Source organism: Caretta caretta, chromosome 22 (assembly GCF_965140235.1).
Source record: "Caretta caretta isolate rCarCar2 chromosome 22, rCarCar1.hap1, whole genome shotgun sequence".
NCBI lineage: Eukaryota > Metazoa > Chordata > Testudines > Cheloniidae > Caretta > Caretta caretta.
The window spans coordinates 21,787,567-21,815,009 of NC_134227.1; the positions used below are offsets into that span (position 1 = coordinate 21,787,567).

At 46.8% G+C, this 27,443-nt stretch overlaps 1 long non-coding RNA gene across 1 annotated transcript in view; it reads right to left on the reverse strand.

Moving 5' to 3' along the window:
* Window positions 1–333: 333 nt before the first annotated feature.
* LOC142069802 (uncharacterized) overlaps window positions 334–27,443 on the reverse strand; it is a 111,819-nt gene continuing 84,709 nt past the window's right edge. Inside the window, exon 3 of the long non-coding RNA XR_012665776.1 lies at window positions 334–461. This is a non-coding gene — a long non-coding RNA (uncharacterized LOC142069802). The remainder of the gene's footprint in view (window positions 462–27,443) is intronic.

Below are 27,443 nucleotides of genomic sequence, written 5' to 3' on the forward strand. Positions count from 1 at the left end.
TCATACTTGAGCTGTTGAGGCCCTATCCAGCTCCCGCAGAGGCCAATGGAAAGCCTCCCACAATGAGCCTACTGGGTCTAAGCTGGAGGTTCGGACTCGAGGCAGTCAGAAATTTTCCAATAGAACGTTTTTCCCATCCAAAAAATGCTGATTCATCAAAAGCTAAATGTTTCACAGGAAATGTAACAATTTCAACAAAGTTTCATTTTGAAAGAAAAATTGAAAAAAGGATTTCAGTGTCCGAATGGAATGTTCCAATTTTCTGTTTTGGAACAACTTTTCCTTTCAGTTTTTGTTATATAATATCACAGAATAGTAGAAGAGTTGCCTGACCTGTGCAATGCCCCACCATGTCTGGGTGTGGCTTAGCAGCCTCTCCTCTTCTCACGGTCCCTGTGACTCTCACTCTGGTCCCACGGTAGCCTGAGCTCCAGCCAGGTCACTTGAAAGTCTCTCTCCTCCTAAGGTAACAAAAGTACAACTCAGAGTCCAAAAACGTCCCAACGCCAAAGGTCCTTCTGCTCCCCCTTGGGCTGTCCCTTGATCCATCATCAGCCCCACTTTGGGCTCAGTTCTTACGCTGGGCGTGGGCGCCCCTTCCTCAGGGTTGGGAGGGGAAGCCAGGTCCAGGCTCTGTCCTAGGTTCCAGCCATGGGCCCTGTATTGAGCAGCTAGATTTGCTCCTTCAGAGATGGTGCTGTTTCCCTGGGCCAGTTCCTATCTCTGAGCTGCACTGCAGCTCTGCAACCTGTGCTTAACACAGCCTCTCCTCTGGTTCTCAGGCCTCTGGCTTTGCCCTTGGTCCTCCGAACTCCTTTCTCTGCTGGAATATCAACCCCTCTGGACTGCCTCTCTGTGCCTTGCCGCCTTGCCAGGGCTTACTACAGAAATTAATTCCGTCCCTGGGGCCTTCTTCAGTCTGCCTTTCCCAGGCCATTCCCCTTTTCACTCCGGGTTTCCTCTGTCCTGGCTCCCTCTCCTGGACCCCTCTGTAGATTTCCCTTCCTTCTTTTACGAAGAAGCCAGAGTTTCCCCAGCACCAGCCGAGTCTAATAACAAATCAAACCCGACACACCCTCCAGATGCAGCTAAGCGAGCTAACTGGACTCTCAAATGCCTGTTAATGTTCACCTGTGTGAGGTAGACACCCCCTTGCTATAACCTAATTATAATTAATGTAGCATAGCCAAATTAGAACAAAACTTTTAGATTAAGTAGAAACATTTTTTCTTGCATTTCATTTCATGGAAAATTTTGAATTTTTCTGTTCTCATTCTGTTTCAGAATGGATTTTTTTAAAAAAAAAAAATCACAGATTTTCCTTCACCCCACCTCAGAAACTAGAACGAGGAACCATTCAATGAAACTGAAAAACAGCTCTTTGGAAAGTGGTAAAAGAAGAGTACTTCTGCACAGCAGCTCAGTGAGCTCATGGAACTCATCACCCCAAGAGATCATTAGGACCGAGAGGTTAGTAGCATTCAGAAAAAGAAACCGATTTTATGTGGATGAAGAGAGGATCCAGCATTACAATAGAAAGAGTTAAAAACTATCCAGGAAGGGCTGTACCCCTTCCTGCAGAAGGAAAAACCTCTTACTAACGGGGGTTAGGAAAGGACTGTCCTTGGAGGCACTTTATTCTATAACTTCCCAGCATAGGGTTTCCACTGAAGTATCTGGTACTGGTCACTGTCGGACACAGAGTACTGGGCTAGATAGTACTTTGCTCTGATCGGGCCTGGCAAAACCCATCAGTATTATTATTCATTTGCATTACCATAGTGTATATCCATGAGCTGCAGTCCTGGATCAGGGCCTCATTGTGCTAGGTGTTGTATAAACAGAGGGGAAAAAAAAAGGGTGGTCCCTGCCCTGAAGTGCCTACAATTTAAATAGACCGGATGGACCCAGAGTGGGAGAAGGGGGAGGACATGCAAGCAGACTGAGAAATGTGATGGCCACAAACATCATGCTAGGTCATGTCAACACCATCACTTATGTTGGCAAAACTTACAGTAGGACCTCAGAGCTACGAGCACCTCAGGAATGGGGTTGTTCATAACTCTGAAATGTTTGTAACTCTATACAAAACATTATGGTTGGTCTTTCAAAAGTTTAGAACTGAACATTGACTTAATACAGCTTTGAAACTTTACTAGACAGAAGAAAAAATGCTTCTTTCCCCTTATTTTTTAGTGGGTTTGTACTGTATTCGCTTTTTTTTTTGCGGAGGGGGGGCACAGTTGCTGCCTGATTGTGCGCTTCCAGTTCCAAATGAGGTGTGTGGTTGACTGATCTGTTCATAACTCTGAGGTTCGATTGTATGTTGCTCAGGGCTCTGTGTGCGCACGTGTGGTGTGCAAGTGGAACAATATTTCAAGAGCAAAGCATTGCAATTCACTAGATTTCATCTAGCAACTGCCGCATATCTGCCACAGAAAATGTAAAGGCCCCGGAGAGATGGCTAAGAAGCAAACTGCCCCTCTGTGGATTATGATGACCCTTGAATGTCCCCCTAACTCCTGGAGGAGTCTTCAGGCTGCCTCCATCGCACAGTGGATCAGGACAATAGTAAGAGGAGAATGTCAGCACCGAGAACATGGGAGGGGAGAACACACAAAAGCTTTGAAAGTTGTTCTTACAAACATAATTTATTCAATTACGAAATGATAATCTGCAGCTCTTTTTGGGCTTTTCCAAAGGTTTACGCTTAAATCACCCAATTAGTCTATCAAAATCTCTGCTAGAGCATCACGTGGCAAAGCTTGCTGTGAGGATGACAGGAACCCTTTGGAGAGTGGGAGGGTGGGCTTTGGAACTTTAATAGTGGTGCACAAGACTGTCCCTCTCTACTCCTTCTCTATTCAGTTCAGCTCCTTGGGATGGGGGCACAAAAGAGTTCAGGGCCAGATTTGCAAGTGCTCAACATGAAATATGCACCCAAGACATTAAGCTCCTTTGAAAACCTGGCCCCAGTTTTGGTTGCTGAGCTCTTTTGAAAAATCTGGCCTGCTGCAACTCTGAAGCCAGGGCCAGTGCAGGCAGATATAATGAAGACTCCCCACACACCCTCTCCAATGCCCCCCCCAGCCCTAAATATCATAATTATATATTCTTTCTAGTGTGGTACCCCTCAATCAGGGATCCAGACCCCATTGTGCTAGGCGCTGTACAAGCAAACACTAAGAAAGTCCTTGCCCCAGGGCACTTGGGATGTTGCATCTAGAGACAACAGGTGAATAAACTGACATACTGGGACAGAGAGAGGAGGGGGAGAGAAGACACAAGTAGAGACAGTGATGTTTGCATCCATTCGCCATCACAGTGAGGTCACTCGTCACAGCTGCTTGCCTAACCTGCGCCATCCCTTGCTATTCCAGCTTGGAAAAGAGACCTTTGTTCTGGCCAAAGCACCCCTGGCTGTTTCCTTCACAAGTATCTGCCTGCCTCACAAATATCTGTCCTAGAATCATAGAATATCAGGGTTGGAAGGGACCTCAGGAAGTCATCTAGTCCAACCCCCTGCTCGAAGCAGGGCCAATCCCCAATTAAATCATCCCAGCCAGGGCTTTGTCAAGCCTGACCTTAAAAACTTCTAAGGAAGGAGATTCCACCACCTCCCTAGGTAACGCATTCCAGTGTTTCACCAGCCTCCTAATGAAAAAGTTTTTCCTAATATCCAACCTAAACCTCCCCCCGCCGCATCGCCACGGATCTGTGCTGTTTCTCGCCGCTTCAGTCCTGATCTGCCAAACACACACAATGCAGCTCAAAACCTCCCCCCTCTCCTTATAGAAACCCCATTATTATGGCAGGACACAAAGCTGCTTCTCGTCTGCCCTGGAAGGACTGGAAATTGCAGTGAGTCTCGTGGTCTGAGCTCTCCTTTAAACTCTCCTTAAAGCTTCAGCATTAGCCTATGAGATGTGGAAGGCAGCAATACTTACACAGCGTGTGCTGTCAATGATGCCAATATCTTCAGTTAACAGTAAAAAGTTTGCTACCCAATGCATCAATTCACCACACACAGAGAGGCCCGAGACTGCTCATTCTATCCAATTTCACTGGCACGCCAGTTCAGAGTTCATTTATCCATGTTTGCAGAAGCTCTGGCCAACCTCACTGTCCCCTTGCTCTTCTCGATAAAGATGTCAGGCTATGGCCCTAGCTCATGTAGACTGACCTGGCTCCACTGTCTCTGAGGAAGTTATACTGACTTACACCAGCTGTGGATCTGGCCTCTCATTCCCAGCTCCGAGCTGGGTTTCCTCTAAGCTCTGTGTGATACTATCTCTCCAGCTCTGTGGGAAGCTGACAGCTCTGTGAAAGTGTGATGGTTCCTCACTCCTATGGAGCATTCTCATTAAAATCTCATTTCCAAGTCAGATTGTATGAGGGTTGCATGATCTCTTCCTCTCCATAGGGGTGCGAAGGCATCTGTGGCTGGATTTACCTCCTCTCTTCCTCCTCCTCTAGTGCATTCTTGCTTTAATTTCCTCTGCACAAGGGACTGATTGAAAGTGCCTTGTGATGAGGTTTGGACTCACCACCACAGCGCCTCCCGCTGGCACATCTGGGAATTAGCTCTGTCCTCAGCGGCATCCTCTGCAGGACACTCTGCAGCCACTTCAGGACACTGTCCTCCAGCAGTGCCCACCACTCTGGTCTCACCCCCTTCCTGGGAGGTGGGGGAGGGGGGGTTAGCAGCAGTCTTCCAATTTGCCCCTTCCGTGATGGCCAATGGCCAACCACAACCCCCAAAGTCTAGCCCCTCTGCTCAAGGGCTGGTTGCAGTCTGTCACAGCCACTCCTCCACAGCCAGGTGCAGTAAAAGAGGGGGACCCAGGCCCACCCATTGCTCTAGGTCCCAACCCTCTAGTGGTGGCCCTCTCCGCCCTCCTTCTCTCCCCTTGTCTGTCCATCCTCCCTGGGTCACTTCCCCTCTGACCCCTTGCACCCTCTAGGCCCTTCTGGTCAGGGCCCGCAGTTTGACAGGTATTGGGCTGGAGCTCGCCTCTGCTCCCCCAAGCCTGCCCAGCACTGTGCTGTCCGAGGTGCTAGTCTCCTGAGCTCAGGAGACAGAACTTCCCCTCTGAAGGTCTGGGAGAGACTGACTGCTTTTCTCCTGGACAGCCTTTATATAGGGCCTAGCCTGGCCCCGATTGGCTGCCCTCTACTCGGCACTGATTGACTCCCCCACAGGTCCTCTCTGATTGGCTGCTGTTCCACGCAACTGCTCTGGCCTGTTATAGCCCAGTTTTGCTTGGGGGTGGGGCACTGCCCCACCACATGCCTACATTGAAAGATGCCACCATCAAGGGAAGAACCATTTCTACCAGTCTGATCTGGATTTGAACCAGTGGTCCAAATGCTGACTATGTCTCTCGATGACCAATGCTGCTCAGGAATTTTGACACCCACTTTCTAAGTTAACTTCCCTTCAGGAGTTAATATTTCCCCCTTAGTCACATATGATTCCATCTCCCAGGGTGATATTGCTTTGTGGGTAAATCTGGTGGACGGAAAACTTTCCTCCCTTCTTCGCATCCAGTGTTAACACGAGCAGGCTTGGATATGCTAACAAGCATTTTTTTATAATACACACACACACACACCCCAATCGGCTAATTACTCCTCTCCTGCGCTCTGCCTCCCATTGTTAATTAACATGCTTTTTATATCAGTGCATCGCCACGGCTTCAAAAGTGCTTTTCAATCCTCGACTGCAAACCTAAGAGGCATGTCCTGCCTTTTTTCACTTCTGGAACGGAGGTTCAGTCAGCGCAGATAATGAATCTGCACCAGCCAGCACAGTCGACTGAATTTTATAGGGGATTGTCATGTGACCCAGCCAGTGGAAATGTGAAATAAACCTTTACAGAATAATTAAAGGAGTTTTTTTTTTTTTAAAGTTTAATACACTTAAACATGAACAGAATGTTAGCAAGGGGCCCAAAACAAAGCCACTGAGCTATCTGGAGGCCACCCAAAGTTGGTGACTCAGGCCCAATTCTAGTCTAAGGCTAGCGGGGTCTGAGTTACCCTGGTGTGAATCTGGAGTGACTCTGCATATGGCAGTGGCTTTATCCTAGTGCAATTCTTGAGTGTGACCTGAGTCAGGCCCAGAGTTGGAACAAAACTCTGGACCATTTATACAAATCCCTTTTGATGTGAGGTATTCTGGAAAACCTGTGACTTAGATCAGAATTACCACTATTTGGGCTTTAAAAAACACAAAACTTCTCTGTCTCTAGTAGAAATATTCATATTACATTAGCATCTAGTGGACCCAACCAAGATCAGAGCCCCATTGTGCTGGGTTCTGTACAGACACAGAGATAGTCATGGAATCATAGGGTTAGAAGGGACCACACAGGTCATCGAGTCTAACTCCCTGCCAAGATGCAGGATTTGTTGCATCTAAACCATCAAACTAAATTATCTAGCCTCCTTCTGAAAACCACTAGTGAAGGAGATTCCATGACCCCCCGAGGCATCTGTTCCATTGTCCTACTCTTCTTACAGGTAGGAAGTTTTTCCTGAGATTTAATCTAAATCTGCTGTACTGTAGTTTGAACCCATTGCCTCTTGTCCTGCCCTCTGTGGCAAAAGAGAACAACTTTTCTCCATCTTTTTTAGTCCTTGCTTTGAAGAGTTTACAATCTAACTAGACAAGAGAAATGGTGGGAGAAAGGAAGTGTCACCTCCATTTTACTGCTGAGGAACTCAGACGCAGACAGATTAAATGATTTTCCCCAGGTCACGTGGGAGGTCTGTGGTGGAGCTGGGAATTGAGCCCAGCTGCCCAGGGTCCCATCCCATTGCCCCAAGAACAACTTTCTTCTCTGAAACACTTCTGGGTCAATAAATTCAAATCCTGAATTCAGAATTCTGTGTTTCCCTGTTTTCACTAGCAGTCAAAAGGCTAAATGTGATCCTCAGAAACAACATATTAGAGGACCCCAGAGTATATCCGTTGGGAGAGCTCGACTTGCTAATAAATTACAAAAAATAAATTATGAGAGCAAGCCTAATGACTAAAAAGTTAATATTCCAGGAGTTGAAAAGCACAAAAGATCTCAGATTGTAAGATGGCCTGTTGTTTGCTCGACCTCCATAAATCGGGAAAAAGAAAGATCCTTCCAAAGGAAGAAAGAGGAGAAGATTTTAGTTCTTTATGGCCAGAGGTTTGGGAGATAAATAATGATGGTGTTTAGTGCTGTAATGCAAATAGCAAGGCGATTTATGAGTGCTCAATTTAGAACACATGATGGAGAGGTTTGTGTGTGTTTAGCATGCCTATTATTATGTGGTATTATGGGTTCTTCTAGATATATAATCATTGTTTGAAGTGGGGATTACTGGAGTAGTCTATTTTTATAATTGTATTTTTAAATGCCTCAAGAAGTACCTCATGCAAAAAAATAGACACTCCTGTTATTGAATTAGAGTGAAAATCCACATCAATCAAATATGTGTGTGTGTGTGTAGTCACACATACATATGCATTTAGACACACGCTTACCCAGTAAAAAGGAGCCCCCTTGCATTAAGAGCTCATCATCCACCATAAAAGAGACCACTCCAATTAGTCCCCATTCCTTATGACCATTAGTAAACAGGTTTATTCATTTATGTCATGTTTTCTACTCTGTAATGACAAGTGCCCATCACATGCCCTGGACAAACTTTTAAAAAAATATCAGTAAACAGACCCGCTCAACTATCCCAAGATCAAGTCAAATGACCCCTCAGCAGCAAATCTGTAGGACCAGACAACTTGCATCCAAGAGTATTAAAAGAATTAGCTGAAGAGCTCTCTGAACCAGTAATGTTGATTTGTAACAAATCTTACATGAGAACATAAGAACGGCCAGACTGGGTTAGCCCAATGGTTCATTTAGTCCAGGATCCTGTCTTCTAATTTCATTTTCCACTGAATGCATCCGATGAAGTGAGCTGTAGCTCACGAAAGCTTATGCTCAAATAAATGTATTAGTCTCTAAGGTGCCACAAGTACTCCTTTTCTTTTTGTCTTCTAACAGTGGCCTATGCCAGATGCTTCAGAGGGAATGAACGGTACAGGGCAGTTATGAAGTGATCCATCCCCTGTCATCCAGTCCCAGCTTCTTGGAACAATGGGGACTGGAAAAAAGCCAATGTCATGTCAATATTTTAAAAGGACAAACCTGATGACCTGGAAGACGACAGGCTGATTAGCCTCAGTAAATGTATGACTGTGAAGCAAATTAATTAGCCTCCCGCAAAATCCCCCCAGGCTCCCTGCCCCCAGCCACACTCACCATCCATGTTCGTGCAGGTGAAGAAGAAGAGATGGTTGTTGCAGCACACTCTAAAGGGAGTGCTAGTTTGGCCCTGCGGAGGGATGGAGTTCCAAAGTCTCTAGGCCCCCTTGAAGAATGCCCTGCCAGTTGCCTTCTCTTTTCCTTCTGCCAAAATCCACCACCACCAGCAAGAACTTATCAATAAGAAACACATTTACCATCTTCAAGATCTCTCACCAAAGGCCATCCTTACCCTTCATAGCTCTGAAAAATGCACCAAGTCCTTGAGGCCAAGAAACTAGGGCCATTGTGAATCCAAATGGGAACCGAGTTCACAGAGACACCCTGCCAGCTGCCCCTGCTCTTTATCTGAAGGGCATCTAGCTTGGGCACTGCTACTGTTCACAGCTGGGGCAGTGTGTCCAAGGAAGAGAGAGGGCCTTTCAGCTAAATATGGCCCACGTCAGTTAGGACTTTATAGGTCATAGACAACACCTTTAAGATACATGAGTGAGTGTGTGTATAGATAAACAGACTCCTTAAAGGTGTTGTTTTTGACCTATAACACTCTAAGTGGCCTAGGAGCGATAGCAATATAGTAGAGAGAGAGAGTGTATTTCTCCTACCCTGAAAGAGAGAAACCAAACAGCAAGCCTGAAAGACAATTTTTTCACTTCTTCCTCTTGGTTTCTCTCCACCCCAGTCACACCATGAAGGAGTAGGAGCCTTTTCAAGGTCAAAGCATCAGTTTCCCAGTCGGAGAAACCCTACCAGCAAGCAATTATGTAATTAGTATTAAATGTGTCACTTTTACAATAATTATTTCATTTTAATTATGTAAAAAAATACTCGATTTTTAGAGTGGCATAAAAATGGACTTAGAATATTTTCTTCATTTCCATTTAATTTTTTAAAAAAACAAGTGGGAGAAATGATTGCTCTACACAGTGGGGGGCTGGCAGCACTGGCTACTGCGAGATCTGCTCAGTGAAGCTACAGAGTGTAACTCTGTCAATGCTTCTCAGTCCTGATTGACAGGCTAGCACAGAACCTGCACTGGGACTCCTTCACCCCACAGGTCTGCCCATGGACCCTGCTTTCCCAGACCTAGCCTTCTGAACCAGCTCTGCCAATATACCTCAGTCCTGACTGGCAGCACCCACTGCTACTCCAGTCCTGTCTCCTCACAGCACCACACTGACACACTGTCTTTCTGCAGTGCCTTCTGCTAGTCCAGCCTGGGCCTTTCTTATGCAGAGTTGATCACTTGAACCAGTCCTTGGGAAATTTTATGATGTGGGCAAATATTCATTAAGGGACGGGAGTCACAACAATATCCTTTTGCCTCCAAGGGGCCAAGCAAGTTTAATATTCTATTGTGTCAGCTCCCGGGGTTTCAAACCTTCACTCCCAGGTATTACACTGCATTTCACTTGAACCCCGTGTGGTTGCCTTGATCTAATAATGCCAGGAGTCCCTGGTAATATTGACTCTGAGATTCAATATATAAGGCCATTGTAAATCATTTATTTCATTTCCTTGGAAAGGTCTTCATCTATGGTGACTAAGAGAGGAAGTAGGTGACATTCAAAAGCAATAATGATAGCCAGAGCAATTATTACAATGGGTGAAACGATCTTTGCGACAAGTTCTCTTTGTGGGTTAGCACAAGACTGTAGTGGCCTCCTTCCAACAATTCATGACACACAGAGTCATGAATAACCATTTCCTGCTCTTCTACCATATACACCTGACTGTAACTTTAAAACACTGTAATGAACTGGATAATGTCTGAGATGTGACTGCCCTCCACAGGATAGAATCAGAGCTGCTCAACTGTGGGCCAAAGGCCCCCTATTGCTAACAGAGGTTCCTATTTGTCTCAAGTGATAGGGATCCGTGGCTTCCAGAGCAGAAGGCTATGAGTTCTGGCCCTGTGAAGTTCTGAGACCACACTAAGCAGCATAATACAACTGTTAAATCCTAGAGGCAGCCATGGATCAGTTTAAATTCTTATAGTGATTTAAAAGATTAGTAGCAATGGATAAACTGACCAAAGATTTTGAGTTTGGCTTTGGTTCAGCTCATCAGACAGAAGTTTGGACAAGAAGCACTAGCCAAAGATTGAGCTACTCTCAGCAACCCACAACCTCTGGCTTGGCAAAACGGGGTTGGACATCTTGCAAGGAGAGGATTTTTGTGGGATTCCTGGTTTAAATTGTTTTCTAACTGGTGTTTTTTCGAGTGGACAGGAGCCAAGGAAATGCCTCAGGTTTTTAAAGGAAAAAAAAAAAAACAAAAAATGGACCTAGCCACCATTTTTCACATGTAAAGTGGCCTTTTTTCAAAAACAAAAAACTTTTCACTAAAATTGACATTGGATTTTTCTGTTTTCACTAAATTTCCCACAATGTTTTACCAACATGTTTATCAGAATTATGACACACATTTTGTTGTTTCCCAAAACTACATTTTCTTACTAAAAAACTAGGTTTTCATCAAATAAAAAAAAATGGAAAAACACTTGGAAAGATTTTGGTAAAAAAAAAAGATACCAAAGGAAATTTCACACAAGTTGGAAAATGGCTCCATGTCAAACCCCACAACTTTGATATTTCTAAATTTCTCATTACATTGCTTTCCTGATTGACTCACTGGGTGAGCAATTTTTGACTTAGTTTTTCCAAAACTCAAGAAAAGGTTTCCAGCCTGAACTGAGTTTCGCACAAAACTTAAGCTCATTCAAACCAGTTTGCCCAAGTCACAACTGCCTAAACTAGCGCAGAGGATTCCCTTGCACTCTCTGCTTTGTGTCTTAGGGCCTGTCAGCATACCAAAGCAACCGAGTCAAGGGACCCATTAAAACACAGTTAAAATCCGTAATGTGGATTGAACCTGCCTGTGCTGGATTGGATAATGTGGCCAAACCCAAAAGGTGTAGGCCAACAATTTCAGACTCAGTTGCCTCAAGTTAGGCACATCAGGTTAGGTCTACAGTTACAGGGGCATGCAGAGTATATACACTGCATGCCCCTCCCGCTCTGGTGGGGTATAAACAGTACTGCAGATGAGGCAGTGCTGAGACAAGGAGGGCACAGAGACACCAGAACCTAGGGTATGTACCCTACACAGCTCTCTACATGCCCCAATTAGCACCTAGAAATAGCAGTGTACGGTCCCGTTGTCTCCCTGCTGCTGGAGCCTTTCCCCACCACAGGGAAGGATTGCAGCACGGAAAGGCTCTGGCTGTGGGGAGCTTCCAGGGCCTGTCACTGTTGCATGTAGTTACACTGCAGTGCAGTCGCAGCCTGCTATTCACTGCGGCTACACGTACCTTGCAAACGGCCACCAGTGTAAACAAGACCTAAATAACTGGCCTGATTTTCAGAGATGCTGAACTCCCCCCCCTCCCCCCCCCCCACTCTCAAGCTTCTCTTCACTTTTACTTGGATGCTCAACTTTAGACACCCAAGTCTGAAAACGTTGGCCATAAGTGGCTTTGCTCCCAGTCCCACAGCAAGTGGCTGGTGGAGCTGGGAACAGAAGGCACATCTCTGAGCTCCCCAAGAGGCTGCCTTTCTCCTCGGGGACAGGCAGAGTGATGAGAACGTGAATGAACAGGGGAAGGAAAATCACCAGTGCTCCCCGGGTATTAATGTGCAATTAAAGCACCAAGGCAGTGACCCTGTCAGGCAGGGCGGGGGATTTACGGTGCCAGGAGAGACGGTAGGTCCAAAGACATGCAATGAGTCTCACTCAAGTCCAGGTCATCCTTCCCACATGAATTAGAGTGCCCCAGAGGCCAGATTCATCATAGCGAGCCAGGCTAGAGATAGGAAATGTGGCCACACGAACAAGGGGAGGAGGTGAGCAGTACGTGGTAAATTAGAGGGAGGGAAAGGACCAGGGCTGCTGAAACTCTGAAGCCCGGGACTTCAAATGAGGTGAGCAAAGATGTCTTCCATTAGCACAGAGGAGCTGATGAATCATCGAGGGGAGCAGCTAGGTGGCCACCCCTGTCAAGTTAAACATGGCTTGGAAATGAACGAGCCATGCAGGAAGAGGAACAGACATGGGGTGATGCTGAGCAATCCCTCCTGAGGATATTAGCATCAGCGAGGAAGCCAGATTCAGGCATCTGCTCTGGGAAGTGTGCTTGAGTGGGGAGAGCAGAGGCCAGCAGTCAGGACTCGTGGGATCCTAACTGATCACTAACTCTGGGCAAGCTACATATGGGCTGGTTTTCTGAGCTGCTGGGTGCCCATTGAAAGCAATCAGGGCAGCAACACGTGTGACAAATATGCCCTTAAGCCTCTCTATGCCTCAGCTTCCCCATCTGAGAAATGGGGATGCAACTGCCTTGGGGAAGGGCAGGAGGAGGGGACGTGAAGCTCCGTTAATTACTGTACATAGGTGATAGCTATATTGCAGATCTATTGATATCATCTGTAGGAAGGAAGAGAGAGAGAGCGCAGCATGTCTTGGATACTCACAGCTACAGCTGACTTCATTTCCAGTACTGGAGCTCACCGAAGGGCCTGTATCACACTTGCCCTGAGTTACAGCAGCCCTGAGCTGCTCTTGCCAGAGAAAGAACCGCCCAAGGTGCCGTGGCAGACAGTAAATGAATCCAGTCCAACAAGCTGCCAGCATAGACCGCCAGACTAAATCTGCCCCTAACGAATAAAGAGTTTTGTAATGCCAGTGGCAGTGGAGTCCTTACCTGGGTGACAACCCCATGAGGTTAGCCCTCAAAATCCAAGTAGGCTTCAGTCCCAGGGCCATCTCTGAAGTGGGGGCGGTGTGCGGTGCAGAGCACAAACTGAGGACTAGCAATAGAACTGGCCGCAGGATCAATAGCTGTCTCTGACCTGAGAGGCCTCAGCTATGGCCGCATCCCTAAAGCAAAGAGCTGTTCACCTTGGGGGATTATAAAATGTGTCTTCTGTAACTTGTCAGCTCATTCACCCGGTACTCAACTGCAGGCTATCCCTGTCCCCTCCGATGTGCCTTGAATTTAGCTAGACACAGATTGGGTTAGTGGATGTCGGCGTGGGCGTAGCCGGCGTCCTGCAGCAGTTCCCATTGCAATCAATCATGTTTCTCTCTCAGATTGCTGCTCGTTCTCTCTGCACACAGTTACAGTTATTCTAATAATTTGCCCTTCCCCCATGCCTTGCACACAACCCCCACCAAGGACTTTGCAAACCGTTAGCACCTTTTGGCCTTGTCTACCCTAAAGAAAATTATACCAAAATTCCCCACTGGTTGCTAACATGGATTGAGCTCCGTCGGAGGTACCACCCCTAGCCGGGAACCTGGGGTGACAGGCTGCCAGTCGCCACTGTGGATCTAACCACCAGTTCATCTAACACTGCTCAGAACAAATCTTAACAACATGGTACTTAAAACAGCAACCAGCAACACTCGGGCTCCTAACCAGTGGAGCTGAAGTAGGGTGAGGAACATAGATATAGACATTAAGGGTACGTCTGCACTGCAAAAAAACACCCTGCAGCAGTGGGTCTCAGAGCCTGGGTCACAGGACTTGCTTTGTGGAGCTCGCACTACGGGGCTAAACATAGCAGCACAGATGTTCCCACTTTGGCAGGGCCCGAGCTCTGAAACCTGGCCAGGGAGTGGGTCTCAAAGCCCAAAGCTCAAATGACCCAGGCTCTGAGACTTGCAGCTTTGGAGGGAGGTTTGCAGTGTAGATGTATGCAGAGACTCACCCTCCTGGGGGGGGTCAGTAAGTATCAGCAGATGAAGAAGCAGACACAATTTGAGGCAAAATGACTTGCCTAGCAAAACCCAATGACTCCAGGGTAGAGCTGCGAGTAACAGCGCTGGCCCCCTGACCTGTTCTCTAACCACTGGTCACAATCTTCCCCATAGCTGGGACTAGAACCCAGCTCCAACTTTCAAAACACATATTGGACCAACTCTGCCCTGATGCCACTGCCTTGGCTTTGGTGGAGTGACCCCAGGGACAGGTCTGGTGCTGGGTCTGCTTCAGATTCCAGCCAGGTGGAGTCCTGATGATACTATTCTCAAGGCAGGACAGCGCTGCACATTCGCTGAGGAAGCAATCTCCATGGACAGAGGAGGAGACCCCAATTAGAGCCGACTGATGGTGGAACTCTCACAACGAGCAGCGCTGAGTAATAAGCCCCTGAGAACCTGCTTGCCCAGTGCTAAGCTTTTGTTTAATTTTTAATGTCCTTAAAGGCTCTTTGATGGTCTCCATGCTGTGCACAGAGGAAAAGACGGCCCTAGACTGAGGGTTTAGGCACATTCCCTTTAGAGAAAAGCTTCCACACTGGTGGAAACACTGGATGTGGAGAGGGCAGAATAAAGGAGGGGGGGCGCCTCGGGATTCAATTAGCCTAATTACTGCTTGAGCTCTGTGGCCTGGAAAGTTCAGATCAGCTGCAGGCATAAGAAACAGTGAAAAAAGTGATAGAGAAGAGATCAGACTAGGAGATAAAGATAGTTTGTGTTGACAGAGATTCCATCTTCACTGGTGCCCCCCATTCTCCTGAGCACTTGGCACACACTTCCCCTTCTCGCTAGAGAATCAGGGTGTAGAAGAAACCCTGCTTTCAAATGTGCAGGTTTACATGGCAGGAAGAAGTGAGGCCAGGCTGGACTCTTCCAAAGTGAGGTGTGATTTCGGGTGTTCGGTTTTTCCCGCAGCACTGAGCACCTACCTAAATCAGCCCCATGTATGACACCTCAAGCTGCCGACCAGAATAAAGGAGTTTACTAGCCATTTGGGAGTGTCTCCTGAACCAATGCTCTGTTAGATTTGCTGTCCCCACAGAGAGTCCATAGACAAAAAGCTGCTTCTCAAGGTTCCCCTTTTGTCCTAAACCTGATCTCACCCTTCTCTTTCTGGAGCATGGAACTTCTAAATCAGCAAGACAGAGTCTCTGGGGACACATATTGGGTCTGAGTCTTCTCTCTCTTGTGCTGGCTTTACACTGATGTAACTCTGGTGTGCGTGAGAGAAGCAGCAGATCCATAGTCAGATCCTCAGGCTGAGAAACGCTTGGTGCAGCTGAGGAGATGGGGAGGCAAACGTAGCTCCAAACCACCTTCATTTCCCCCCGCCTCAGGGTAATGCGATCATGCTGTCTGTTCTCACTCATGTGCTTCATCTAGCTGGGAAATGAACTCACCTGCTTCCACAGTTCCAATTACATTTGCCCATCTAAGGACCTCTCAGTGCTTTGCAGGTATAGAGCCATCCCTGTGTGGCAGGTAAGGAGAGGGTGACCAGACAGCAAGTGTAAAAAATCAGGATGGGGGTGGGGGGTAAGAGGCGCCTATATAAGACAGCCCCAAATATCGGGACTGTCCCCATAAAATTGGGACATCGGTCACCCTAGGTAAGGAGTTTTACAGGTGGGGAAACAGACACAGCAAGGGGCAGGGACTTACCCATGATTACATAGCAAGGAAGAGAACGCAGTAGTCCCATCTCCTGCCTGAAGTATTACATCAAAGAGTGGTCACTTTAGATAAGCTATTACCAGCAGGAGAGTGGGTTTGTGTGTGTGTGGGGGGGGGGGGGAGGAAACCTGGATTTGTGCTGGAAATGGCCCTACTTGATTATCATACACATTGTAAGGAGAGTGATCACTTTAGATAAGCTATTACCAGCGGGAGAGTGGGGTGGGAGGAGGTATTTTTTCATGCTTTGTGTGTATATAAAAAGATCTTCTACACTTTCCACAGTATGCATCCGATGAAGTGAGCTGTAGCTCACAAAAGCTTATGCTCAAATAAATTGGTTAGTCTAAGGTGCCACAAGTACTCCTTTTCTTTTTACGAACTCCCTAGAGTCCTTGCTTTATTACCAAGTCCTACTCCCTTGGTACAAATCCCACAGGATGTTCTCACCAGAACATTTTCTTCTCCCTGCTCCTCAACCTCCCACTTACCTGTCTGCTTTATGAGATCTGATCAGCAGTTTTTTAATCAGTCTTTTACTAACTGGAGAATGGGAGATCTTGGATGTGAAGAGACACTTATTTATCCCTTACCAGTGGTCTAATGAATAATTTCATGTTTGCAAAAGCTCATTTTGAAATTTGAAGACAAGAGATATATTGCCGAGACGGCTGGAAGACTACGACATTAATTTTGTGCTGAAAGATTTACTTAAAAATTAGATTTTACAATTTTAATGCCTCCATTCTTTTCTTTAAATAAGCTGTGAAATACAGTTAATTAGACTTAAAACCTAGAAGCTTAGACATTTGGGCTTCAGTGTAAGCTACAAAAGAAAAATCTTTTTCACTTGCAAATTAAATCTAAATTCATTTTATGGCTAAACCCTCATTTAAACATATGCAAGCCCCCAAATTGCTATATTATATGTGGTGGGTGTTGTGGGGACATGGTAAAAATGGACAGGGTATTTCTTTCCTCCAGCCATGTTAAGACTGAGTACCGTTTTCAAGAGTACTAAATGACTTAGGAGCCTGATTCCCATTTTCAAAAGTATATTGAAAATAGGACTTAAACTACTAAAACCTTTAGATGCTTTTGAAAATTGTCCATAGTGTTCTGGTAATAAAATAAGAGACTGGAGCCTAAAGAGTCTGGGATTGGGGGAGTTGAGTCTTCCTGGCCAACACTGTTGTGTAGTATTCCTGACTGCTATTAAGCTATTGCTGTGTTCCATCCCAAAGCTGGCTGGATTTTTATGGGGAATGAAGATACGATGACTCACTGGCACAGAGCCTCCTGCTGGTCATCCTGGGAATTAGCTCTTTTCCAGCTTACAGAGCATCCTCTGCGGGCTAGTGTCTCGCCTGCCACTGGCCCCGTGTCCCTCCCAGTCCCCAGTGCCCTGGGGTTCTGTCCCAGCAGTACCCCCACACGCTAGGTTTCCCCTCCCTGGGGAACCCCCAACCCTCTATCCCCACCTTGCCTCAGTGGCTACTGCCAGTCATCATCTAACCCCCGCTCACTGGGGCAGACAGCAGTCTGTAGTGGCCACTCATCATTGGCAAGGGGTTAGAACCTGCTGCCTTTGCCTATCTCTGGGCTGCCCCAGTACCTTTGTAGACCTTCACCAAGGCCTGCAGCCTGGGGTTTTACCAGTCTGGAACTCCACAGCTCCCTCTGCCCTTCCCCAGGCACTACTCCACCTCAGGTACCTTGCTCCCAGGCAGCCAGCCCTTCCCACTCCAGGGCTAGAGTGAGACTCCTCCAGCTTCTGGCCCCCAGCCCTCTTATCAGGGCCAGCTGTGGCCTGATTGAGCTGGCCACAGCTGTGGCTGCTTCCCCCATCAGCCTAGCCTTTCCCAGCTGCAGCCCTCTCCAGGGCTGCTTTAACCCCTACCAGGCCGGAGCAGGGTGACCACCCCACTACATAGCCTTTCCCTAACACACCAAGGTGTTATGGAGCCTGGCTGGTTAATGCTGGTGAAATGCTTTCGATCTTTGCCTCCGTCTATGCCAGCCCATGGCCCTCTAAAAGTCCTCACCACGGCTCATGCCAATGCGACGCTACTAGTGACAGCAACAGCTGAAGCACAAGCGTGGACAAGGTGACAGGACTGTGCTGTCTAACCCTGACCAGCGCAAGAGCTTGCAAAATTATGCTTCAACAGCAGCAGCTGCAGGCCCCCTGTCGGCAAGGGGCACTCCTATCCTTGGGGGAGCCACACCTGTGGGGGCAAGCGTGGAACAGTTTACCAGTAATTCCTCTCTCTCTGTTGGGGTTCACACTCTTCAGACACTGGGGTCCCGCTGTCTCAAGATGATGCTTAACATCTCTTACCCCAAGTTCTGGGTCTCCTTCCACCAACGCAGCTATTGTGCCAATCTCACAGACTATCCTGCGCTGAGTTCCACCGAGTGCATTTAATTACCCCACACCTGCAGAATCAGATGTGTGCAGGGAAGGGGAAAAAAATGAGAGAGAGAGAGAGAGAGAAAGCCTTTGACTCATTAGCTGAATATTAAATTCCGGAGTTCGAAGCTGATGGGATTTATAATAATGAATTAATCCCACAGAAGGAGACAGGTTTTTAGCTACTTGGTTATTAGCTGCCTGGGGAGGAAAGGAGACCCTGCTGTGCAGATGTGTGGCATTAAGTTATTCCTCTTACACCTGGTGCATGCTGTGTGTTCCTTGTTTCGGCAAAGAACAGCCTTGTAGGAAATATCCCCATGCATTCCCCCTGACAGGACTCCATTCCTCAGGGCACTGTCCCTAGGCAGCTCAGCCTGCACTGTGTGGGCCATGGCACAACTGTAGGTCTGCAGTTTAAAGTAATGTTCTAAGTCTGGGGGTTCCAGGTTGTGTGACCACGAATTCTGTAGTAGGGTGAGACGAAAGTAGAGTTGATGTGCGGTATCATGAGGCCTCCATTCTTGCCTCTTCCCTGTTCTAATTTTTTTGGGTCCCTTCTTCCCCTCTTATTTCATTGTCTCTTGAAAGCAACCCTACTGATTATGAAAATGGCATCTCTACTAGGAATGGGTGAACCTCCTACGTTTCAGATAAATGCCTAGAAGTTTGGATGCTTCACTGAACTCTCTGAACCATTTGAGTCTGCAAAACTGGGCTGGAAATCTTGTGAAAAGAGGTTTTCCTGAGAGATTTCTGGTGCTTCGAACTGGGAAAACTGCCAGAGCAGTTTACGTCTGTGGTTCCTTTCATTGCAAGAATGGTCTATGGGTGTATATATGTAAATAGCTGATAGATTCCAGGATAATAGCTCAAAGATGGTGCTAAAGATATGTAGCAGAGTTCTTGGGTTTTGTAAGACCAATCAAACTTGTTACTGAGTGTACTGCAAATGGCTTCCTCTGTGCAACTCTTGACACCTACCACTATAGGAAATCTGTGTTAGAGCCAGGAACAGAACCTAGATTGCGAGTACCAGTCTAATGCTTTAATCACAATCCTTCATCTGCCCACCATTTAAATGCTCCTTCAACCCGACCATCCCTTTTTCATTGTTGCTGTTTCATGTCTGTCTACTTTCGCCTGCCTTTTTCTTTTAGCCAGAAAGGTTAGACTTACAGTTACTTGCATCCAGCTTCCATCCAGGACACACCACACAATCCGTTGTCTACAGCCAAGCTCTAAGATACAACCGCATTTGCTCCAATCCCTCAGACAGAGACAAACACCTACAAGATCTCTATCAAACATTCTTAAAACTACAATACCCACCTGCTGAAGTGAAAAAACAGATTGACAGAGCCAGAAGAGAATCCAGAAGTCACCTACTACAGGACAGGCCCAACAAATAAAATAACAGAACGCCACTAGCTGTCACCTTCAGCCCCCAACTAAAACCTCTCCAGCGCATCATCAAAGATCTAAAGCTTATCCTGAAAGACGATCCCTCATTCTCACAGATCTTGGAAGACAGGCCAGTCCTCGCCTACAGACAGCCCCCCAACCTGAAGCAAATACTCACCAACAACCACACACCACACAACAGAACCACTAACCCAGGGACCTATCCTTGCAACAAAGTCCGATGCCAACTCTGTCCACATATCTATTCAAGTGACACCATCATAGGGCCTAATCACATCAGCCACACCATCAGGGGTTTGTTCACCTGCACATCTACCAATGTGATATATGCCATCATGTGCCAGCAATGCTCCTCTGCCATGTACATTGGCCAAACCAGATAGTCTTTACGCAAAAGAATAAATGGACACAAATCTGACAACAGGAATCATAACATTCAAAAACCAGTCAGAGGACACTTCAACCTCCCTGGTCACTCAGTAACAGACTTAAAGGTAGCAATTTTGCAACAGAAAAGCTTCAAAAACAGACTCCAACGAGAAACTGCTGGAATTAATTTGCAAACTAGATACCATTAATTTGGGCTTGAATAGAGACTGGGAGTGGCTGGGTCATTACACAAATTGAATCTATTTCCCCATGTTAAGTATCCTCACACCTTCTTGTCAACTGTCTGAAATGGGCCATCTTGATTATCACTACAAAAGTTTTTTTTCTCCTGCAGATAATAGCTCATCTTAATTAATTAGCCTCTTAGAGTTGGTGTGGCAACTTCCACCTTTTCATGTTCTCCGTATGTATATATATCTTCTTACTATATGTTCCATCCTATGCATCCGATGAAGTGGGCAATAGCTCACGGAAGATTATGCTCAAATAAATTTGTTAGTCTTTAAAGTGCCACAAGTACTCCTGTTCTTTATGCGGATACTGACTAACATGGCTGCTACTCTGAAACCAGTTACATCTGATCCATTCCTCTTGGCTTATGCTGAATGAACTCAGATGATCTCATGTATGATCAATATTTAAAGTGCCTCACTCTGGTTCTCTGCACAAAAAGTGTGAGAGAAGCATTGCTTGCACTATAATGGATTTCAGACCTGGGCACAGATTGATGGATGGGCCAGCCTTTTAGTGCAGAGACTGATGAAATGGCAATTCCAGTTTGCAGGACTTAATTTAAAAGACTTCCCACCCTTCCCTCTATGACAACCTGCTGGAAGAAGGGGAGACTGCAAAAGGGAGACAGATTTTCTGAATGCAAATCTGCAGAATATAGAAACAGATATTGGGGGAGAACTTTAAATCAGAGATGGGCCCAAGCCAGACTGGTCAGATCCAGTCAGATCTCAACTTTCTCACACCTCAGCACTGTTGAGGTCAAGGGTTCTGATTCAGTCATTACAGAGACAAAGGCTAGGCACAAAGCTAGGTGTCCTGATCTGAACTTTCCCAAATTTCTGAGCTGTTTGTACATGGCATTTTGGTGTGGGGCTGTTTCCACTTTAAACTGAAATATTTAATTAAAAGCACAATCAGTGGGCCAGATCCCTTTATGCTGCCCCAGTGACACAGGGGGCTGGAAAGCTAACCCTAAACTGGCAGCTCTGGATTCCCCTGACACTGGGGACAGGGATGGCATAGACTTAACCAAAGAATTGGGGAGCCCAGAGATGCTCAGAATTCAACCAAGCAACTCTTCCCCAAAGAATGTAATAATCCCAAATATTAAAAGTACTTCCACTGAGCTGTTAACTAGACCAGCCATTTACAGCCTGATAACCCCCATGAGCCACATAAGTTACACCGACGTAAGTGCCAGTATGGACAGAGCTATGTTGGTGGGAGAGCTTCTGCCGTTTGGGAGGGCTGGAGTTAAGCCGACAGGAGCGCTCTCTCCCGTCGGCTTAGAGTGGCTACATTAGAGAGCTTGCAGCAGCGCCGCTGTAAAGGCTCCTGTGTAGCCGTGCCACTCCAAATAAATGATGCACGTTCTGGAAATAGCAGGAGTTTAGGGGCCGCCTTATTATTTATGACGAGCATGCTTGGAGCTACATTGTGTTTGGCACTGCACAGACTGAGTAAAACGCAGATCCAGACTCCGGAAAAGTTAATACTCTAAGTAGACAATACAAAGAAGTCTCCTTCTCCCCATTTTAAAGATGGAGAAGGGAGATGCAGAGATTACAAGATTTGCCCAAGGAGTCAGCATCAGAGTTGGGTCCTCTAACTCCCAGCTCAGTGTCCTGCTTCTCAGCCATCTTTCCTCCCTTCCTCATGCACCCGCAGCTCAGTGCATTACCTTTACATTGCTCCAGGGGGTATGTGGTAGGGACCCACAGACTGGCTATTCTGTATGTACAGACGTATCCACACCCTCATTGAGATGCCTCCTCAAGTGACAGTGAGCCATGCTGAGAGCTAGCACACCTTATTGCTGAGCCCATGAAGCTTTGGGAATCAAAGCAACTCCCCCAGTAAGGGAGCTCTTCACAAGTGGTGGATTAATTGACTGAAAACTTCTAATGCCAGCTGGGTTGCATAGGCATTTTAATAATTCCGGAGGTGAAATTAATCACTGGCTCCTGCTCTTTCATGCTGTCTCTGAGGCACTTTTTAAATTCCACAGAGAGTTCCTGGGTGGTCTATTTTCCATGGGTAACTTTACCTTTCGACCCCAATTAAATCTGATTCCCACCTATTTTGTGGGAGGCACCTGTTGAAATACCATCTCTGCTTGGCCATAACTCAAAACAAAAGTCAGTCCTCCAGAAGCTGGGTTACCTGGACACCATATAGGTCTGTGATTTCATATGGCTCTGGGATGTTAGAGCACACCCTGTATCTTGGGGTGAAGAGAGGGGACGCTAAAGGCAGAGTGACTGAAAGATGTAGTAATCTCCTTAAATATAATGCCTGCGGTAGCGTCTTACTGCTTCATTAATGTACTCACCTGAGATATGTCAAATAATTAAAAGAGAAGGGGAAAAACAAGCCTATGGATTTATTCTAGTGCTTTTATCTTCTCTAGCGTCTTCTGCCCAGGAAGCCGAATATGTTTTATTGGCACTGATTAATTAATCCTCACTAATCCCCTTGTGAGGTAGCCAAGTGGTATTATCCCCATTATGCAGAAAGGAAAACTGAGACCCAGAGCAATATAACACAAGTCTGTGTCAGACCCCAGCACACATTCATACACACAAAGAGCACACATGCACTACACCCATGGCATTAAGATCATTATTATTAGATGATATGAACACACTGGAACAATCTCTCCTGGAATGTCTCGCCTCATTCTTCCAAGCCCAGGGGCTCGGCTCCTTCCTGGGTGTGGATGGGAGTGAAGTTCCATGGATATTATTTTTTCCATAAACGGCCCCCATCAATGAGGAATCAATATGGTCTCCTTACTTGAAGGAACGTTTCAGTAATCCTAACTGGTCACTATGGCAACCCCAGCAGCTTCAGCTTCCCATGGTCTCAATGAAGAGACAGTGAGATGAGAGTGAGCCAGATAGAGGTTAAGCCTATTTATTGTATAATGCTCTGCCTTTGATATCACCTAGATCCACATGCTAAGTACCTGGAAGGAAACAAAATCCTGTGTAAATTAGAATGATACCATCCAATCCTCTCCTCATTCCCTGACTAGCTGGAGACGATAAGACTATTGTCTGAAGGCTTGGGGTCTCCGCAGCTGCCTGACCTCTCTTCGTCTTCCCAGCTAATAGAGTTTCCTCAACTCCCTAACTTTGCTGGGATTTGAAAAGTGAAAGTCCTAGCGACTCACATGGACACTGACGTTTATCATGCTGGGACTTCAGGACTGAGTCTTGGCTCATGTCTTGTACAGGGTTGAGTGCATCTTTGGAGCTTTAAACAGGCAAACAAATAATCACCTATCTCTGCCGCTAATCCCTCCTGCCTGGGATTGGCAAGACACGTGGCCAGCTGGGGCTTCGCTTTTTCTGCTAAACCCCATTTGTTTCATTATTACTGTATCCTCCCTGCCCATCCTCCTCTGTCTCATCTACCCACTGCATTTCCCCCACTCCTTGGGCTTCATTCTTACTTACGCTGGGCCTGAGTCTGCTGCCCTGAGCCTTGGTCCGTAGTTCACACCAGAGCAATGCTACCCAATTGGAAGGCAGTATTTTGAATGCACTTTTCACTCACATTGCACTAGTGGAAATGGCTGCACAAGGTGCAGGGAAATGGAGAACCTGGCTGTAAGGATCAGGCCTTTGTCTGCAGCTATATTGTACGGCCTAAAGCCTAAGGCCTTCGTCTGCAGCCAGATTAAAAGAGCAGCTGAGCAGCAGCCATTAGCTGAGAAGCAGGAAGACACAGCCGCACATTCCATGTAAATTAGATTAAAACAAGATCAGGGTAAGATCAGGCTGTTAAGAAGGAGACCCTGTCCTAATAGCACCCACTGTCACCAGATGAAGAAACAGGTCTTAAGATGGCTAAAGAAAACTTAGTTCAATAGCATTCTGTCTAGCAAGAAATCACTTGTCAATAGTTGTGGTTGTGAAATCCTCATTTCTTATTGTTTTGTCATTATGGTTCCCACTTCCCTATTGTTTGTCTGTATGGTCTCTGTCTGGTTCTTTGATTGTTTCTGTCTGTTCCATAATTAGTTTTGCTAGGTGTAAATTTATTAAGGTGACGGGGTAGGATTGGTTAGAGAATTTTGTTACACTCTGTTAGGATTGGTTAGTAAAATTTTAGTATAATGATTGGTTAAGGTATAGGTTCACCCCAGGACTCAAGTTGCACTATGTAAAGTGGAGTCCAAAAGGAAGTTCTTTGGGAACCAACTCCAAGGCTCAGCCCCAAAGATCAGAGCTGCCAGACCTCAACATTCTGCCAATGACATTATGCAGAAACTAGGGTCCCCCAGATGGACCTGATCCTGATTGGCCATCAAGAAAAGTTCATCTGTCTTATTGGGAGTGGTGAGCAGTGTATGTGTAGCATGTGCAGTCTGTTTTTGGTGGTTGTTAATAAAAAGAGGATAAGGATGTTACTGTGTAAGGCTCTGTAAGGGAGTGGACTCACCCCTGCGGCGCCTCCTGCTAGTCTTGGTCGGGAATTAGCTCACCAGGCTCTGGAGCGCCCTCTGCAGGCCGGTGACCCACCTTACCGCTGGCCCCGCATCCCTCCCAGACCTGGTGCCTCTTGTCTCCTGGATGGCTGCCCCCAGGCAGTATACCCAGTGTCTCTCAGGGTTCCCCCCAAGGGTAACCTCCACCCACTATCCCCACCTTGCCTCAGTATAAGGCTACCTCCAGTCATCAACTAGCCCCTTGTATCGGGGGGCAGACTGCAGTGTAAAAGCCACTCATCACTGGCAAGGAGGGGTTTGGACCTGCTGCCTCGACCTACCCGTGGGCTGCCCCCTATGCAAACTCGGTACCTGCCTGGCTTTCTACGAGGCTGCAGCCTGGGATTTTCCCAGCCAGAGCTCCCCAGCTCCGTTGGCCTTTCCCCAGCCCTGCTCCAATCTAGGTACTCTCTGCTCCCTGCAGCCAGGTCCCTCCCTCTCCAAAGGCTAGAGAGAGAGTATGTCAGCTCCTGGCTCACTGCCTACTTATGAGGCCAGCTGAGCCCTAATTGGGGCATGGCCCCAGCTGAGCCTACTTCCCGACTCAGCCTAGGCTTCTTGCCCCAGCCCCAGCCCTCTCCTGGGCTATTCTAAGCCCCTCAGAGCAGGAGTGGGTGTCTAACCCGCTATAGGCTCTTTCACTGGTAAAAGGTCCTGCAAACCCGCGGGGTTACATCTGAGCCCTAGGAATAGGGAACGGGTGGGTGCCGTAGAGTGTAAGGTTATGCCTGGGCCCTAGGAATGGGGTGAGGGTGGGTACCTAAATTAAGAGGGTTTCACCTTGAGCCCAAGGAACTGGGTAAAGGTGCGTGCCCCTAGAGTGTGTGCGTAACAGAATTTTGTGTGAGTAACCTGTCCTCTGCACTGCGTTGTCGGTACAGGGACGGTCTTCTTCGCTACTTGCCTGAACACGGCTAGCACACTGTGGTCCTCGTCTTTGGCTGGAGTTCTTAAGGATAATCAATATATTAAGTGGGGAGGAAGGTCTGATCCCAAAGCGGCAGAGTCTACAGAAGGTGGGCGAGAAGGAAGGTTACATTAAGGGGCAAGATGAAGCATGCAGACCATTCCTCCTACCTGAGGGCTGATACAGAGCAGGCTGTTTCTGTCTAGGTAACCTGACAGCCCCACGGTATGCATCCGATGAAGTGAGCTGTAGCTCACGAAAGCTCATGCTCAAATAAATTGGTTAGTCTCTAAGGTGCCACAAGTACTCCTTTTCTTTTTGCGAATACAGACTAACACGGCTGTTCCTCTGAAACCTACCTACTCAGGTGCTTTGACATCCAGCGCTCAGCTGGGTCCCTTCTGAAAAAAGCAACTCTCCAGCTGTTCTGTGCATGCAAATGGATTCCTTTCTTCTGTTAGTAAATAAGGCAACAAACTTTCATTTTCCAAAGAAGAGAGCGAGCATTAGAGACCTGGAGTCACCAGAAGTTTATTTGAGTTGAAAGAGGAGAGAGAAGCATGTGGCATTTATTTAGAAAACAAACAAACCCACCTTCCCCAGAGAAGAACTGGGAAGATAAGCTGGGGGTGTTTGGATTGAAAAAGCTCAGAAGGAAAAGAGGAATCCAAGGGGGAATTTGATTACAAGAAGAGAAAGAAAATTCTTCATATTTAAATCTGAAAAGGACACTGAGGGATTCAGCAGCCAGAGAGAAAGAGACGCTTTGCGAAGTCCCTCAAAAGAGAAGAAAGGCTATGCAGCCACTGCCTTGTGATAAATTATACATCATGCAGGATGGTCTCTTTGCACAGGGCTTGGATGGCAGGTACTAGTGAATTCACACCAGCTCTGGAATTTTTTGTCAAAAACAAGTTAGTCTTGCATGTGTTTTACCAGGAGCCAGTTCTTAAAAGGCACAGCGGGTAACTGGCACTAGCCTAAACTAAAAAGGCGACTCAGAGCCCGAGGGGGAAATCTCTTAAAACACATAATTATGAATGGTGTTAAACTATGGAAGACAAAATGATGTCTCTGTTTAGATGCTGGATTTACAGTAAATACCAAGTTCTCCCTGTGGCTGCTGTTGTATTTATTAACATTATTTGAACACATCAGAGGGCCTGCATTCAAACAGCTTCAAACAACAGCAACAAACCATTGCTAGATGCCTCTGAGACCATCCTGGGGCCTGAACCCTGCCCCACAGACAGACATTAACAGCAGTTCAAAGTGCACATACTTCAGATGTGATGGCGTATTACCCGCACTGTGCACTCGTATTGCCCCGGTGTCAAAGACAACAAAGTGCAGAGACGCTATGAAATGGTCCTGCAGTCTAGTGGGATTTGGGAGCAATCGGGGCTCTAGAACAATGCTTTGCTCTGTCCTCACCCTGCAAACATCTCACTCTTCCATTGCCTTGTCCCCTGACAGACGTCTAGCCCAATGGCTTTTCTTCCATTGCACCAGAGGGCAGAGGAAACCATGTTACCAGATGGATGGTCCCCCTGCAGAGGAGTGAGTGGCTTAGAGAATGCACAGCGAGCTTGGCAATAAACCCAGCTGCAATGGGAGACATCCAGTTCCATGGATAATCATGTTCATTCAGTGGGCACTAGACCATTACGTGAACTTATTGTGCACTGACTAGCTAAGCCAAAGAGACATAACAATGGCTATTTATAGACTAGCTGGTGGTTCCTTGGGCCAGGATCAGGGACCTACTGTAAGAGCCAAGGACAGCCATTGGTCTGGATCCTTACCCAAGACCCCTGACTTCCATCTACACATGCCAGC